The sequence below is a fragment of the Eleutherodactylus coqui genome, chromosome 13 (assembly GCF_035609145.1).
Source record: "Eleutherodactylus coqui strain aEleCoq1 chromosome 13, aEleCoq1.hap1, whole genome shotgun sequence".
Lineage (NCBI taxonomy): Eukaryota > Metazoa > Chordata > Amphibia > Anura > Eleutherodactylidae > Eleutherodactylus > Eleutherodactylus coqui.
The window spans coordinates 72,282,151-72,298,862 of NC_089849.1; positions in this window are offsets into that span (position 1 = coordinate 72,282,151).

Genomic DNA, 16,712 nt, shown 5'->3' on the forward strand with positions numbered 1-16,712 from the left:
CCTGAGGACCCTGCAACATCGGTTTAATCTGCCAGAGCACCGACTGCTGTGTGACATGCCCACACGGTGGAATTCTACGCTGCACATGTTGGCCAGGCTGCATGAGCAGCGTAGAGCAATAGTGGAATACCAATAGAGATGAGCGAGCACCAAAATGCTCGGGTGCTCGTTACTCGAGCCGAAATTTTCGCGATGCTCGAGGGTTCGTTTCGAGTAACGAACCCCATTGAAGTCAATGGACGACTCGAGCATTTTTGTATATCGCCGATGCTCGCTAAGGTTTTCATTTGTGAAAATCTGGGCAATTCAAGAAAATGATGGGAACGACACAGCAACGGATAGGGCAGGCAAGGGGCTACATGTTGGGCTGCATCTCAAGTTCCCAGGTCCCACTATTAAGCCACAATAGCGTCAAGAGTGGGCCGCGCCCCCTCCCAACAATTTTTACTTCTGAAAAACCCTCATTAGCAAGGCATACCTTAGCTAAGCACCACACTACCTCCAACAAAGCACAATCACTGCCTGCATGACACTCCGCTGCCACTTCTCCTGGGTTACATGCTGCCCAACCCCCCTGCACGACCCAGTGTCCACAGCGCACACCAAATTGTCCCTGCGCAGCCTTCAGCTGCCCTCATGCCACACGCTGGCCTCATAGCCACACCACCCTCATGTCTATTTATAAGTGCGTCTGCCATGAGGAGGAACCGCAGGCAGACACTGCAGAGGGTTGGCACGGCCAGGCAGCGACCCTCTTTAAAAGGGGCGGGGCAATAGCCCATAATGCTGTACAGAAGCAATGAGAAATCCAATCCTGTGCCACCTCCATCAGGAGCTGCACACATGGGCATAGCAATGGGGAACCCATGTGCCACACACTAGTCATTCTGTCAAGGTGTCTGCATGCCCCAGTCAGACCGGGGTTTTTTATAAATAGTCACAGGCAGGTACAACTCCGCAATGGGAATTCCGTGTGCACCCACAGCATGGGTGGCTCCCTGGAACCCACCGGCTGTACATAAATGTATCCCATTGCAGTGCCCAGCACAGCTGAGGTAGCGTCAGCTTTAATGCAGGTGGGCTTCGGCCCACACTGCATGCCCCAGTCAGACTGGGGTTCTTTAGAAGTGGACACATGCAGTTACAACTCCATGTGGACCGACAGCATGGGTGGGTCCCAGGAAGCCACCGGCGGTACATAAATATATCACATTGCATTGCCCATCACAGCTGAGGTAACGTCCGATTAAATGCAGGTGGTCTTCGGCCCACACTGCATGCCCCAGTCAGACTGGGGTTCTTTAGAAATGGACACATGCAGTTACAACTCCGTGTGGACCCACAGCATGGGTGGCTCCCTGGAAGCCACCGGCGGTACATAAATAAATCCCATTGCATTGCCCATCACAGCTGAGGTAACGTCAGGTTTAATGCAGGTGGGCTTCGGCCCACACTGCATGCCCCAGTCAGACTGGGGTTCTTTAGAAGTGGACACATGCAGTTACAACTCCGTGTGGACCGACAGCATGGGTGGGTCCCAGGAAGCCACCGGCGGTACATTAATATATCCCATTGCATTACCCATCACAGCTGAGGTAACGTCCGATTAAATGCAGGTGGTCTTCGGCCCACACTGCATGCCCCAGTCTGACCGGGTTTTTTAATACATAGACATTGGCAGGTACAAATCCCTAATGTGAAGTCCCTGTGGACCCACAGCATGGGTGGCTCCCTGGAACCCACCGGCGGTACATAAATAAATCCCATTGCATTGCCCATCACAGCTGAGGTAACGTCAGCTTTAATGCAGGTGGGCTTTGGCCCACACTGCATGCCCCAGTCAGACTGGGGTTCTTTAGAAGTGGACACATGCAGTTACAACTCTGTGTGGACCGACAGCATGGGTGGCTCCCAGGAAGCCACCGGCGGTACATAATATATCCCATTGCAGTGCCCAGCACAGCTGAGGTAACGTCAGCTTTAATGCAGGTGGGCTAAAAATTACTAGGATTACACTGTAGGCGAGGGCCCAAAAAAATTGGTGTACCAACAGTACTAATGTACGTCAGAAAAATTGCCCATGCCCAACCAAGAGGGCAGGTGAAACCCATTAATCGCTTTGGTTAATGTGGCTTAATTTGTAACTAGCCCAGTTAAAATAAAAATTGGTTCAGGTGAAAGTTTCAACGCTTTATTGAATTGAGAATTGAAACGTATAAACATTGTTTACAAAAGTAATATGACAGCCTTGTGGGCCTAAGAAAAATTGCCCGTTCGGCGTGATTACGTCAGGTTTCAGGAGGAGGAGCAGGAGGAGGAGAAGGATGAATATTATACACAGATTGATGAAGCTAAAAGGTCCACGTTTTTGATGGTGATAGAGAACGATGCTTCCATCCGCGGGTGCAGCCTACGTATTGTTTAGGTATCGCTGCTGTCCGCTGGTGGAGAAGAGAACTCTGGGGAAATCCAGGCTTTGTTCATCTTGATGAGTGTAAGCCTGTCGGCACTGTGGGTTGACAGGCGGGTACGCTTATCCGTGATGATTCCCCCAGCCGCACTAAACACCCTCTCTGACAAGACGCTAGCCGCAGGAGAAGCAAGCACCTCCAGGGCATACAGCGCGAGTTCAGGCCACGTGTCCAGCTTCGACACCCAGTAGTTGTAGGGGGCAGAGGCGTCACGGAGGACTACCATCCCCAGCAGACAGATACTGTAGGCAGCATATAATATTATGTATACTGTTTCCCTCTGGCGGGATGACGGCGGTGATGTAACGGAGACAGCAGAGACAGGAAACAATTTTGCGCAAGCCTGCTGTAACGCTTCGCTGCGTATTAATTAGGACTATTACCCCCAGCAGACACGCAGTAAACTGAAGACGGTCACAGGCAGCCCAAATATAGTATTTTTCCCCAATTTTTTTGAAAAAGCCCACTGCCTATATAGCCTGTATATCTCTTTCCCTGGCTCACCAGTACTGGCCCTATACTCTGTACAATGACTGCAGACTGAGGACGCAATGCTCTGCACGCCCGATATCCAAAAAAAAAAAAAATGTGCAACACTGCTAAAAGCAGCCTCAACAGTACTGCACACGGTCAGATGTGGCCCTAAGAAGGACCGTTGAGGTTCTTGAAGCCTAATATAACTCCTAACGCTCTCCCTATAGCAGCAGCAGCATCAGCAGCACTGTCCCTGATCTCTGTCAGAATGCATCTGTGTGGAGCCGCGGGCGGGGCAGATTTAAATACTCGGGTGACACCTGATCTCCCCAGCCACTCACTGCAGGGGGGTGGTATAGGGCTGGAACATCACAGGAGGAAGTTGTAATGCTTTCCATGTCTTTCTATTGGCCAGAAAAGCGCGCAAATGTCTCAGAGATGAAAGTAACTCGAACATCGCGTGGTGTTCGTCTCGAGTAACGAGCATCTTGAACACCCTAATACTCGAACGAGTATCAAGCTCGGACGAGTACGCTCGCTCATCTCTAAATACCAACTCCAACATTGGCGGCATAGTGGTAGTCAGCCTCACCAATTCTTTACTGAGGAGTGGGCCTGGATGGTAGACATCTGACAGGCACTCGGAAACTTTGAGGAGTCTACCCAGATGGTGAGCGGCAACGCTGCAATCATTAGCGTTACCATCCCGCTGCTATGCCTGCTGAGAAGTTCACTGCAAGGCATAAAGGCTGACGCTTTGAGGTCAGAACAGGAGACGGGGAATGACAGTATGTCGCTTGATAGCCAGACCAGCGTGTTTTGGAGGAGGGGGAGGAGCTGGAGGAGGAGCAGGAGGAGGGGGAAGAGACAGCTGGGCACACTGCAGGGGGTACCCATGCTGCTTGCCTTTCATCTGTTCAGCGTGTATGGGCTGTGAAGGAGGATCCTGAAAGTCATCTTCCTAGCGAGGACAGCCATGTCTTGCATACTGGCACCCTGGCACACATGACTGACTTCATATTAGACTGCCTTTCTCATGACCCTTGCGTTAGACGCATTCTGGCCAACAGGAATTACTGGGTGAACACCCTTCTCGACTCACGGTGCAAGGAGAACCTTTCCACTCTCATTCCAGAAGAGGAAAGCGGTACGAGAGTGATGCAATACCACAGGGCCCTGGTGGACAAAGTGATGCTAAACTTCCCATCTGACAGCGGTAGCGGCAGAAGGCGCAGTTCCGAGGGCCAAGTAGCAGGGGAGGTGCGGAGATCAGGCAGCATCTTCAGCGCAGGCAGGGGAACACTCTCCAAGGCCTTTGCCAGCTTTATGGCTCCCCAGCAAGACTGCATCACCACTCCCGAGTCAAGGCTGAGTCGGAGGAAGCACTGTAAAAAGATGGAGAGGGAGTACGTAGCCGATCGTACCACCATCCTCCATGATGCCTCTGCTCCATACAACTATTGGGTGTCAAAGCTGGACATGTGGCACGAACTTGCGCTGTATGCCCTAGAGGTGCTGGCTTGCCCTGCCGCTAGCGTCTTGTCAGAGAGGGTGTTTAGTGCAGCTAGGGGAATCATCATGGATAAGCGTACCCGCCTGTCAACTGCCAGTCCCGACATGCTTACACTCATAAAAATTAACAAAGCCCGGATTTCCCCAGACTTCTCTTCTCCACTGGCGGAGAGCAGCGGAACCTAAAGATTCTTATCGCTGCAACCGCAGATAAAAGCACTCTTCTCTATCACCGTAAAAACGGGGCATTTAGCTTCATCAATCTGTCTCTGATATTAGTCCTCCTCCTGCTTCTCCTCCTCCAGAAACATCATGTCATCACGCTGAACTGCCAATTTTTCTGCGACCCAAAAGGCTCATCTAACAATTTTTTACAATTTTTTAAAGTTTCAAAAGTATTGATACTTTAACATGAACCAATTTTTTTAACAGGGCTGCCTCCAGGCTCTGTTACAAATTAAGCAACAGCGAGCTGTATCTTTCAAAAAATGTTTATGGGTTTCACCTGCCCTCTCGGTTGATACATTTTTCAGAGATACACCAATTTTTTGGGCCTACATGAATCCGACAGGCATTCGTATAGCACTGTTTATAGTAATTAAACGCGTTTCCCCACAATGAAACTTGTGGTTCATCAGGAGCTCAGATGAATCCGACAGGCATTCGTATAGCACTGTTTATAGTAATTAATTGTAATTAATTACTATAAACAGTGCTATACGAATGCCTGTCGGATTCATCTGAGCTCCTGATGAACCACAAGTTTCATTGTGGGGAAACGCGTTGAGCACAGTTCATTTAAACACTCTGATTATGAGTGCCTGATTGTGAAAAATCCTTATTATAGGAAAACCTTTTGCTCTTTGCCCGTAATTGACGTCAAAGAGTTTGAGACATCGACACGTCCCTATGTCGAATACTGTCTAAGACAGCAATCATTCTGGTAGATCATTACAGCAATTTAATATTACGTCAGAGGAGCACTACATCTCCGAATCTTGATGCTTTATGATCTCTACCAGTTTCTGAAGTGACTAGGGTCTTCCTACCACTTGTCTTTAGCACTGATCTGTTATCTGGCCCCACACATACATTTGTTTTTTGAGTGGAGGCCAGCGGTACACCAAAAAGTTACGGATCTCTTTGGTTTATACATTTTGTTTGTGTGTTAGCCCACTATGTCCAGGGGGAACTGCAACTGCACCAGGTTGGGCCTGTGGAACTTTTTTCTGGCTAATCCAGTCATTGGAGCGGTGATAGAAAACGTAACTGATTTACTGAGACCTTCGCAGCTGAGCTAGCATCGAAGTCCGCTTCATGCCCGCGATTGCTAAGGGTATGGGCTGAGGCCCATGTCCTCGGCGCAGTGAAAGTCTGCCTTGTTGGGGTACTCTGATTTCTTCATGGTTCATGTCTTCAGTTGCCTAGGACACACCTATGCTGTGGGTATGCACAGACTTCCCATTGTGGTGATTTACCTGTCCGGCACAAAGACACTGACTGACTTGGGTAGGGGGCAGAGTGCAGATGGCTTTCCCCTTGCGGTGTCAATTGAGCTATCCGACACCAACACAGAAGGAATCGTGTGTGGGCACATGGATTCCTCATTGCTATGTAACTCGCGGCACCTTGGGTCACACAAGATGGAGGCTGGGAACGAGCTTGACCCTGGGCCCGCCCACGTGAAGATCGAATGTCAATTTCTCATCAATTCTCAACAGCAATGTGGGCTATCGCCCACCCCTTTCGAAGAGGGTCGCTGCCTGGCCCTGCCAATTCTCTGCAGTGTGTGCCTCCGGTTCCTCCTCATCGCAGACGCACTTGGAAAAAGACATGAGGGTGGTGTAGCTATGAAGCCAGAGTGTGGCATGAGGGCAGCTGAAGGCTGGGCAGGGAAACTTTTGTGTGCGCTGTGGACGCAGGGTCGTGTGGGGGGTTGGGTAGCATGTAACCCAGGAGAAGAGGCAGCGGTGTGACCCCCAGGCAGTGATTGTGTTTGGTTGCGGGTAGTGTGGTGCTTTGCTAAGGTGTGCCTTGCTTATGAGAGTTTGTCCAAAGTAAAAATTGTTAGGGGGGGCAGACTCTTGCACCTATTGTGGCTTAATAGTGGGACCTGGGAGCCTGAGATGCAGCCCTGCCGTGCCCTATCCGTTTCTGTTGTTTTTTCATGGATTTCGGATGTTTTCTGATTTTTCACAAGTGAAGACCTATCCGGAGCATTGGTCATATACAAAAATGCTCGGGTCGCCCATTGACTTCAATGGGGTTCCTTACTCGAAACGAGCTCTCTAGCATCGCGAAAAGTTCGACTCGAGCTCTCTAGCATCGCGAAAAGTTCGACTCGAGCAACGAGCACCCGAGCATTTTGGTGCTCGCTCATCTCTAGTTAAATGACATTTTTATTTATGTCATTTACTGTTCTTCATAAATAACATGTTCTATGGCTTGTTGCGGTTATAGGGATACCAGATACATGTATGTAACTGTTTCATAAAGTTTATTCTGTAAAACGTATTACAAGACTGTGGCTACTGTCATTCTTTTGTGCTGTTAATTCTTTTTAGTAACTTTGCTAAAGAAATAAAACTTTTACCTTTGTCCTTCCTTTTTCACTAATGACGAAATAATGGAGATATAAAAAGAGATATACCAGTACATTTTGTTTGTGAAGATGAACACTATTGAGGTTTTAAGTTGGAGAAAATCCTTTCATAGACAATGGTGCAGACAGAGGCTTGATGTCAGTGTTTCTGCTTCCCATTTAGCAGGTACTGAATTTGAGACCCTGCAGAGATTTAATAAAGGAAGAAGTACAATAAAAGTTAAATACATACTAGTGTCCCCTGAGTATCGTTAGTACAAAGAGCGTCCCTCCCTCAGTGTCCTGTGTAGGAGAATATTTACATCTTACCATAGAAGAGCTAATTAGTTGGCATAGATGAGGACGTTAGCCGGAGAGATATTCCATCTTATTGCATAGTGGCACACATGGCCCCCACAGATCTACAGTACACTCTGTGCAATGCTGTATGCTTCTCTTTTTTATGATAATGATATTCTGCCCTTAGCAGTCAAATCCGGCAAAAATAGTCCTACCTACCGGTATGTCTACCTGAAATTGCAGGTATACTGAGATACAGTAGGACCCTATAGAAATCTTGTCATAATGTGGCATGTGCATGAGTCCTTAGTAGAGATGAGCGAATGTACTCGTCCGAGCTTGATATTCGTGCGAATATTAGGGTGTTCGGGATGCTCGTTACTCTTAACGAGCACCACGCGGTGTTCCGGTTACTTTCAGTTTCCTCTCTGAGACGTTAGCGCGCTTTTCTGGCCAATTGAAAGACAGGGAAGGCATTACAACTTCCCCCTGTGACGTTCAAGCCCTATACCACCCCCCTGCTGTGAGTGGCTGGGGCGATCAGATGTCACCCGAGTATAAAAGTCGGCCCCTCCCGCGGCTCGCCACACATGCCTTGTGAGTTAGCTGAGGGAAAGTACTATCGTGCTGGTGCTGCTGTAGGGAGAGCGTTAGGAGTCAGTGTAGGCTTCAAGAACCCCAAAGGTCCTTCTTAGGGCCACATCTACCTGTGTGCAGGCTGCTGCTAGCAGTGTTTTTTTTTTCCTCAAAATCGGCAGTGCAGAGCATTGCACCTGGTATTAGGGACAGAAGTGCTGCATAGGCAGGGAGAGTGTTAGGAGTGAGTGTAGCCTTCAAGAACCTCAACGGTCCTTTCTAGGGCCAAATTTAACCGTGTGCAGTACTGTGCTGGCTGCTGTTAGCAGTGTTGCATATTTTTTTTTTTCTAAGAATCGTCTGTGCAGAGCATTGCACCCTCCATTGATACTACAGGGACAGAATTGTGTAGGCAGGGCCACAACACAGTTATTGTTCATTGAATATACGCAGTGCGGCCTTCCCTTTGCAAAAAAGGAAAAGAAATTATATTTGGCCTGCCTGTGTCAGTCCTAAGGTCTCCGTGTACGTGTGTGCTGCGTGGACAACGTACAAAAATCAGACGCAACCAGCTACGGTTTACTGCAGGCTTGCGCCATTGTCTTTCCTGACTGGCAAATACCTGCTCTGCTAGAGTTAATAACTCTGCTACACTATAGTTGTGTGACACTTTTTGAGGGCCACACCACAGATATTAAACTTCTTGTTCATTGAATATACGCAGTGGGGCCCTCCCTTTGCAAAAAAGCGAATTCAATTAATTATATTTGGCCTGCCTGTGTCAGTCCTAAGGTCTCCGTGTACGTGTGTGCTGCGTGGAGAACGTACAAAAATCAGACGCAACCAGCTATGGTTGAGTGCAGCCTTGCGCCAATTTCTTTCCTGCCTGGGAAATCAAATCACTGGTAATACAGCATGCTGAGGGGTAGGGGTAGGCCTAGAGGATGTGGACGCGGCCGAGGACGCGGAGGGCCAAGTGAGGGTGTGGGCACAGGCCGAGCCAGTGCGGTGGCCAGGGGTAGAGGCAGGGCCAGACCGAATAATCCACCAACTGTTTCCCAAAGCGCCCCCTCGCGCCATGCCACCCTGCACAGGTCAAGGTGCTCTACGGTGTGGCAGTTTTTCACAGAGACGCCTGACGACCGACGAACAGTGGTGTGCAACCTTTGTCGCGCCAAGATCAGCTGGGGAGGCACCACCAACAGCATGCGCAGGCATATGATGGCCAAGCACCCCACAAGGTGGGACGATGCCCGTTCACCGCCTCCGGTTTGCACCACTGCCTCTCCCCCTGTGCCCCAACCTGCCACTGAGATCCAACCCCCCTCTGAGGACACAGGCACTACCGTCTCCTGGCCTGCACCCACACCATCACCTCCGCTGTCCTCGGCCCCATTCAGCAATGGCTCTCAGCGCAGCTTCCAGACGTCGCTAGTGCCACAGTTTGAGCGCAAGCGCAAGTACGACGCCACGCACCCGCACGCTCAAGCGTTAAACGTGCACATTGCAAAATTGATCAGCCTACAGATGCTGCCGTATAGGCTTGTGGAAACGGAGGCTTTCAAAAGCATGATGGCGGCGGCTGCCCCGCGCTACTCAGTTCCCAGTCGCCACTACTTTTCCCGATGTGCCGTCCCAGCCCTGCACGACCACGTCTCCCGCAACATTGTACGCGCCCTCACCAACGCGGTTACTGCCAAGGTCCACTTAACAACGGACACGTGGACAAGCACAGGCGGGCAGTGCCACTATATCTCCCTGACGGCACATTGGGTGAATTTAGTGGAGGCTGGGACAGAGTCAGAGCCTGGGACCGCTCACGTCCTACCCACCCCCAGAATTGCGGGCCACAGCTCGGTGGTGGTATCTGCGGCGGTGTATGCTTCCTCCACTAAAGCACCTTCCTCCTCCTCCTCCTCCAACGCAACCTCTGTCTCGCAATCAAGATGTGTCAGCAGTACGTCGCCAGCAGTCGGTGTCACGCGGCGTGGCAGCACAGCGGTGGGCAAGCGTCAGCAGGCCGTGCTGAAACTACTCAGCTTAGGAGAGAAAAGGCACACGGCCCACGAACTGCTGCAGGGTCTGACAGAGCAGACCGACCGCTGGCTTGCGCCGCTGAGCCTCCAACCGGGCATGGTCGTGTGTGACAACGGCCGTAAGCTGGTGGCGGCTCTGCAGCTCGGCAGCCTCACGCACGTGCCATGCCTGGCCCATGTCTTTAATTTGGTGGTTCAGCGCTTTCTGAAAAGCTACCCCCACTTGTCATACCTGCTTGGAAAGGTGCGCCAGCTCTGCGCACATTTCCGCAAATCCCACACGCACGCTGCCACCCTGCGGACACTGCAACATAGGTTTAATCTGCCAGTGCACCGACTGCTGTGCGACGTGCCCACACAGTGGAACTCTACGCTCCACATGTTGGCCAGACTCTATGAGCAGCATAGAGCTATAGTGGAATACCAACTCCAACTTGCGCGGCGCAGTGGGAGTCAGCCTCCTCAATTATTTACAGAAGAGTGGCCCTGGTTGGCAGCCATCTGTCAGGTCCTTGGAACATTTGAGGAGTCTACCCAGGTGGTGAGCGGCGATGCTGCAATCATTAGCGTCACCATTCCTCTGCTATGCATCTTGAGAAGTTCCCTGCAAAGCATAAAGGCAGACGCTTTGCGCTCGGAAACAGAGCCGGGGGAAGACAGTATGTCGCTGGATAGTCAGAGCACCCGCCTGTCTATATCTCAGCGCGTTGAGGAGGAGGAGCATGAGGAGGATGAGGAGGAGGGGGAAGAGACAGCTTGGCCCACTGCTGAGGGTACAGATGCTGCTGGGCTGTCATCATTTCAGCGTGTATGGCCTGAGGAGGAGGAAGAGGAGGAGGAGGAGGATCCTGAAAGTGATCTTCCTAGTGAGGACAGCCATGTGTTGCGTACAGGTACTCTGGCACACATGGCGGACTTCATGTTAGGATGCCTTTCTCGTGACCCTCGCGTTACACGCATTCTGGCCACTACAGATTACTGGGTGTACACATTGCTCGACCCACGGTATAAGGAGAACTTTTCCACTCTGATTCCCGAAGAGGAAAGGGGTTCGAGAGTGATGCTATACCACAGGGCGCTGGTGGACAAACTGATGGTAAACTTCCCATCCGACAGCGCTAGTGGCAGAAGGCGCAGTTCCGAGGGCCAGGTAGCAGGGGAGGCGCAGAGATCAGGCAGCATGTACAGCGCAGACAGGGGAACATTCTCCAAGGCCTTTGCCAGCATTATGGCTCCCCAGCAAGACTGTGTCACCGCTCCCCAGTCAAGGCTGAGTCGGCGGGAGCACTGTAAAAGGATGGTGAGGGAGTACGTAGCCGATCGCACGACCATCCTCCGTGACGCCTCTGCCCCCTACAACTACTGGGTGTCGAAGCTGGACACGTGGCCTGAACTCGCGCTGTATGCCCTGGAGGTGCTTGCTTGTCCTGCGGCTAGCGTCTTGTCAGAGAGTGTGTTTAGTGTGGCTGGGGGAATCATCACGGATAAGCTTACCCACCTGTCAACCGACAGTGCCGACAGGCTTACACTCATCAAGATGAACAAAGCCTGGATTTCCCCAGACTTCTCTTCTCCACCAGCGGACAGCAGCGATACGTAAGCAATACGTAGGCTGCACCCGCGGATGGAAGCTACGTTCTCTCTCACCATCCAAAACAGGGACATTTCTGCTTCATCAATCTGTGTCTAATATTCCTCCTCCTCCTCCTGCTCCTCCTCCTGAAACCTCACGTAATCACGCTGAACGGGCAATTTTTCTTAGGGCCACAAGGCTCACTCATATAATTTTTCTAAACAATTTTTATATGTTTCAATGCTCTTAAAAGCGTTGAAACTTTAACTTGAACCAATTTTTCGTTAAACTGGGCTGCTTCCAGGCCTAGTTACCACTTAAGCCACATTAACCAAAGCGATTAATGGGTTTCACCTGCCCTCTTGGTTGGCCATGGCCAATTTTTTGGATGTACATTAGTACTGTTGATACACCAATTTTTGTGGGCCCTCGCCTACAGTGTAATCAAATGAATTTTTAGCCCACCTGCATTACAGCTGATGTTACATCCGCTGTGTTGGGCAATGCAATGGGATATTTTTATGTACCGCCGGTGGGTTCCAGGAAGCCACCCATGCTGTAGGTGCACACGGAGTTTAACCTACATCTGTCCACTTGTAAAGAACCCCAGTCTGACTGGGGCATGCAGTGTGGGCCGAAGCCCACCTGTATTAAGCACGACATTACTACCTCAGCTGTGTTGGGCAATGCAATGGGATATTTCTATGTACCGCCGGTGGCTTCCTGGCACCCACCCATGCTGTGGGTCCACACAGGGAATTATAAATGCATCTGTTTCCACTTGTAAAGAACCCCAGTCTGACTGGGGCATGCAGTGTGGGCCGAAGCCCACCTGCATTAAGCACGACATTACTACCTCAGCTGTGTTGGGCAATGCAATGGGATATTTCTATGTACCGCCGGTGGGTTCCAGGGAGCCACCCATGCTGTAGGTGCACACGGAGTTTAACCTACATCTGTCCACTTGTAAAGAACCCCAGTCGGACTGGGGCATGCAGTGTGGGCCGAAGCCCACCTGCATTAAGCACGACATTACTACCTCAGCTGTGTTGGGCAATGCAATGGGATATTTCTATGTACCGCCAGTGGCTTCCTGGCACCCACCCATGCTGTGGGTCCACAGGGAATTAAAAAATGCATCTGTTTCCACTTGTAAAGAACCCCAGTCTGACTGGGGCATGCAGTGTGGGCCGAAGCCCACCTGCATTAAACATGACATTACTACCTCAGCTGTGATGGGCAATGCAATGGGATATTTTTATGTTCCGCCGGTGGGTTCCAGGGAGCCACCCATTCTGTCGGTCCACAGGGACTTCACAATAGGGAGTTGTACCTGCCTGTGTCTATGAATTAAAAACCGCGGTCTGACTGGGGCATGCAGACACCTTGACAGAATGAATAGTGTGTGGCACATAGGTTCCCCATTGCTATGCCCACGTGTGCAGCTCCTGATGGCGGTGGCACAGGATTCTATTTCTCATTGCTTCTGTACAGCATTGTGGGCTATCGCCCCGCCCCTTTTAAAGAGGGTCGCTGCCTAGCCGTGCCAACCCTCTGCAGTGTGTGCCTGCGGTTCCTCGTCATGGCAGACGCACTTCTAAATAGACATGAGGGTGGTGTGGCATGAGGGCAGCTGAAGGCTGCGCAGGGACACTATGGTGTGCGCTGTGGGGGGGAGGGGGGGGGGGGCGGTTGGGCAGCATGTAAGCCAGGAGAAGTGGCAGTGGAGTGTCATGCAGGCAGTGATTGTGCTTTGTTGGAGGTAGTGTGGTGCTTAGCTAAGGTATGCATTGCTAATGAGGGCTTTTCAGAAGTAAAAGTTTTTGGGAGGGGGGGGGGCCCACTCTTGCCGCTATTGTGGCTTAATAGTGGGACCTGTGAACTTGAGATGCAGCCCAACATGTAGCCCCTCGCCTGCCCTGTCCATTGCTGTGTCGTTCCCATCACTTTCTTGAATTGCCCAGATTTTCACACAAGGAAACCTTAGCGAGCATCGGCGATATACAAAAATGCTCGGGTCGCCCATTGACTTCAATGGGGTTCGTTATTCGAAACGAACCCTCGAGCATCGCGAAAAGTTCGTTCCGAGTAACGAGCACCCGAGCATTTTGGTGCTCGCTCATCTCTAGTCCTTAGCCATAATAATTGGAAAAAATAGAGGTAGCCCAGTGGGTACGATATAATGGCAACTTTTTTTTAAGTTCAATACTTCTGGGCTGTGGACTCAATAATCCTTATTGTTGAACTTAGTGGGCCTCGTATGGCACAAAGTGTTAAAGGGGTTGTCTCGCGAAAGCAAGTGGGGGTATACACTTCTGTATGGCCATATTAATGCACTTTGTAATATACATCGTGCATTAAATATGAGCCATACAGAAGTTTTTCACTTACCTGCTCCGTTGCTAGCGTCCTCGTCTCCATGGTTCCGTCTAAATTCGCTGGCAGCTTGCTTTTTTAGACGCGCTTGCGCAGTCCGGTCTTCTTCTTTCAGCACGAGCCGCTTCAGTGTGCTCCCCGCTACAGCTCTTCTGCGCATAAGCAGACGAGCTGTCACTGCTCGGGAGCGTGCTGGAGCGGCCATTCTGTACCATCCTCTGTTAGAGGAAGGTGCAGAGCCGCCGAGCTGTCCCAAGAAGCCGCCCAGCTGTCTCGCCGTCCTGCCGTCCTGCCGCCCAGGTAAGTGATGGGCCGGGGGGGGCTGCCGCTGCGCCGGGGGGCTGCGCCGGGGGGGGGGGGGGGGGCTGCCGCTGCGATGGGGGGGCTGTCACTGTGCCGGGGGGGGGCTGTCGCTGTGCCGGGGGGACTGTCGCTGCGATGGGGGGACTGTCGCTGCGATGGGGGGCTGTCGCTACGATGGGGGGGCTGCCGCTGTGCCGGGGGGGGGCTGCCGCTGTGATGGGGGGGCTGTCGCTGCGATGGGGGGGCTGTCGCTGTGCCGGGGGGGGGCTGTCGCTGTGATGGGGGGGCTGTCGCTGCGATGGGGGGGACTGTCGCTGTGCCGGGGGGGGGGGGGGGGGCTGCCGCTGTGATGGGGGGGCTGTCGCTGCGATGGGGGGGCTGTCGCTGTGCCGGGGGGGCTGCGCCGGTTACCTGCTGCCTGGCGGTGGGTGACTGGTCGGCCGTGTTCAATCCAGGGGTCCGGTCGGCGGCCGCGGGGCGTCTGGTTGTCAGGGAGACACAGCTGGTAGCGTCTCGGGAGCGCGCACGTCGGGCTACAGCAAGCGAAGGGAGAAGAGACGGCGGCCATCTTAGGAAAATTTTTATAAGTTGCTGAAACGCTGGAACTGTAAGTAGAAACCAGCTAGAAAAGTCATTTACAGGGGGGCTTAGTAATGTATGCTTAATTAGGGGGACTGGGCAAAAAAAAAATTCACTGCTTCCTCGAGACATCTCCTTTAAGGCAGCAAAAATGCAGTTCTAAGCTCTCGCTCATGACCTGAAGGTTGCATGTTCAATCCCAGATTGGTTCAGGTAGCCGGCTCAAGGTTGACTCAGGCTTCCATGCTTCCAAGGTAAAATTAGTACCCAGCTTGCTGGGGGGTAATAAAGAAAATTACCTGAAAGCACTGCAGAATAAGGCCTTAGTCACATGGGCATTTTTTTCCACGATTTGTGGATCGCATGACGGATGCGCATCCGCAAATCGCGTGACCGGGGCCGAAAAATTGCCCGAAAATACTGCTCCTAGCCGCGTTTCAATAGAAACGGGCCGGAGCTGTCCAGCGCATTGAATTCAATGGAGCCGGCAATACAGCCGGCTCCATTGAAAGCAATGCGCTGCAGGCGATCGCGGGATGAATTTTCAGGAAGGGCTTAAATATATAAGCCCTTCCCTGCAATTCATCCAGAAATGTGTAAAAACAAAAAAAATATATATACTCACCTTGTCCCGGCAGACGGAGTTCAGCCACAGCCGGCCGGCACAGAGCAGTTCAGGAGGACTTGTTTTTACACATTTCTGGATGAATTGCAGGGAAGGACTTATATATTTAAGCCCTTCCCGAAAATTCATCCCGCGCTCGCCGGCAGCCCATTGCTTTCAATGGAGCCGGCTGTATTGCCGGCTCCATTGAATTCAATGGGCAAACATCATTCTTCTCTGCCACAGCTGTTACAGCTGTGGCAGAGGAGAATGATTTGTCTAGTATATGTTCTCAATGGGGTCGGCGCTGCTGCCGCCGGCCCCATTGAGCACATATAGAGAAGAGGACAGGAATCACAGATCGCAGATAGGTGCGATCTGCGATTTCGGTTCTATAATTTATCGGACGAGCGCATAAAAAGTGCTCATGTGTCCGATACCATTGCAAAGCAATGGTTTTAAAAAATCGCCGGAAGAAACACCCGTCTGACTGAGCCCTAAGTTGGTGCTATACAAGTAACAAGTCCCTTCCCTTACCAACTTAGTCATCATTGATATATTAAAGGGAATCTGTCATCAGATTAATGAAGTTTGACTTTGAATTGAGCTCCAAGTCATGGAGGTGGACCATGCTGGCTGCCTTCATGACTCAGCCAGCATGGTCTGTCTTGATGACTTGGAGGTCAGTTCAGAGTCAAACTTCATGAACCTTGTGACAGATTCTCTCTGGGGAGAGAGAACTGTCACTCTTGCATGCTGTGGACAGGGAGAGACCTCCATCACTTGGTCAGCATGGTCCACCTCCATGACTAGGAGCTCAGCTCAGAGTCAAACTCCAGGAATCTAGTGACAAAATCTCTTTAATAACCTGTTAGAGATCTTCTTCTAGTTGCTTACCTAAATGTCCTGCACTATAGTCCAGAGTTGCATTCACAATGTTGCTGGCTTCTATTGAAAACAGTCAATAACAGTTTAAGTTTAAGGGCGCCCACCCACTGGCGATTTTTTTCCCTGCGGAATTCGCAGCATTTTTTTCTCTGCAGGGGTCTATGGGACTTGTAATGTTAAAATCGCGATCGCGCAAAATCGCGATTTCGCGGTAAATTGCGATTTTGCGCGATCGCGATTTTAACATTACAAGTCCCATAGACCCCTGCAGAGAAAAAAATGCTGCGAATTTCGCAGGGAAAAAAATCGCCAGTGGGTGGGCGCCCTAAGATGTCAATTAACAATATAGAGCCTGGGATAAAGATGACACTTGCCATAAAGCAAATGTCCATAAAATTGTATGTAAAAAGCAGCACACGCTTTTACCACAAACTCAGTG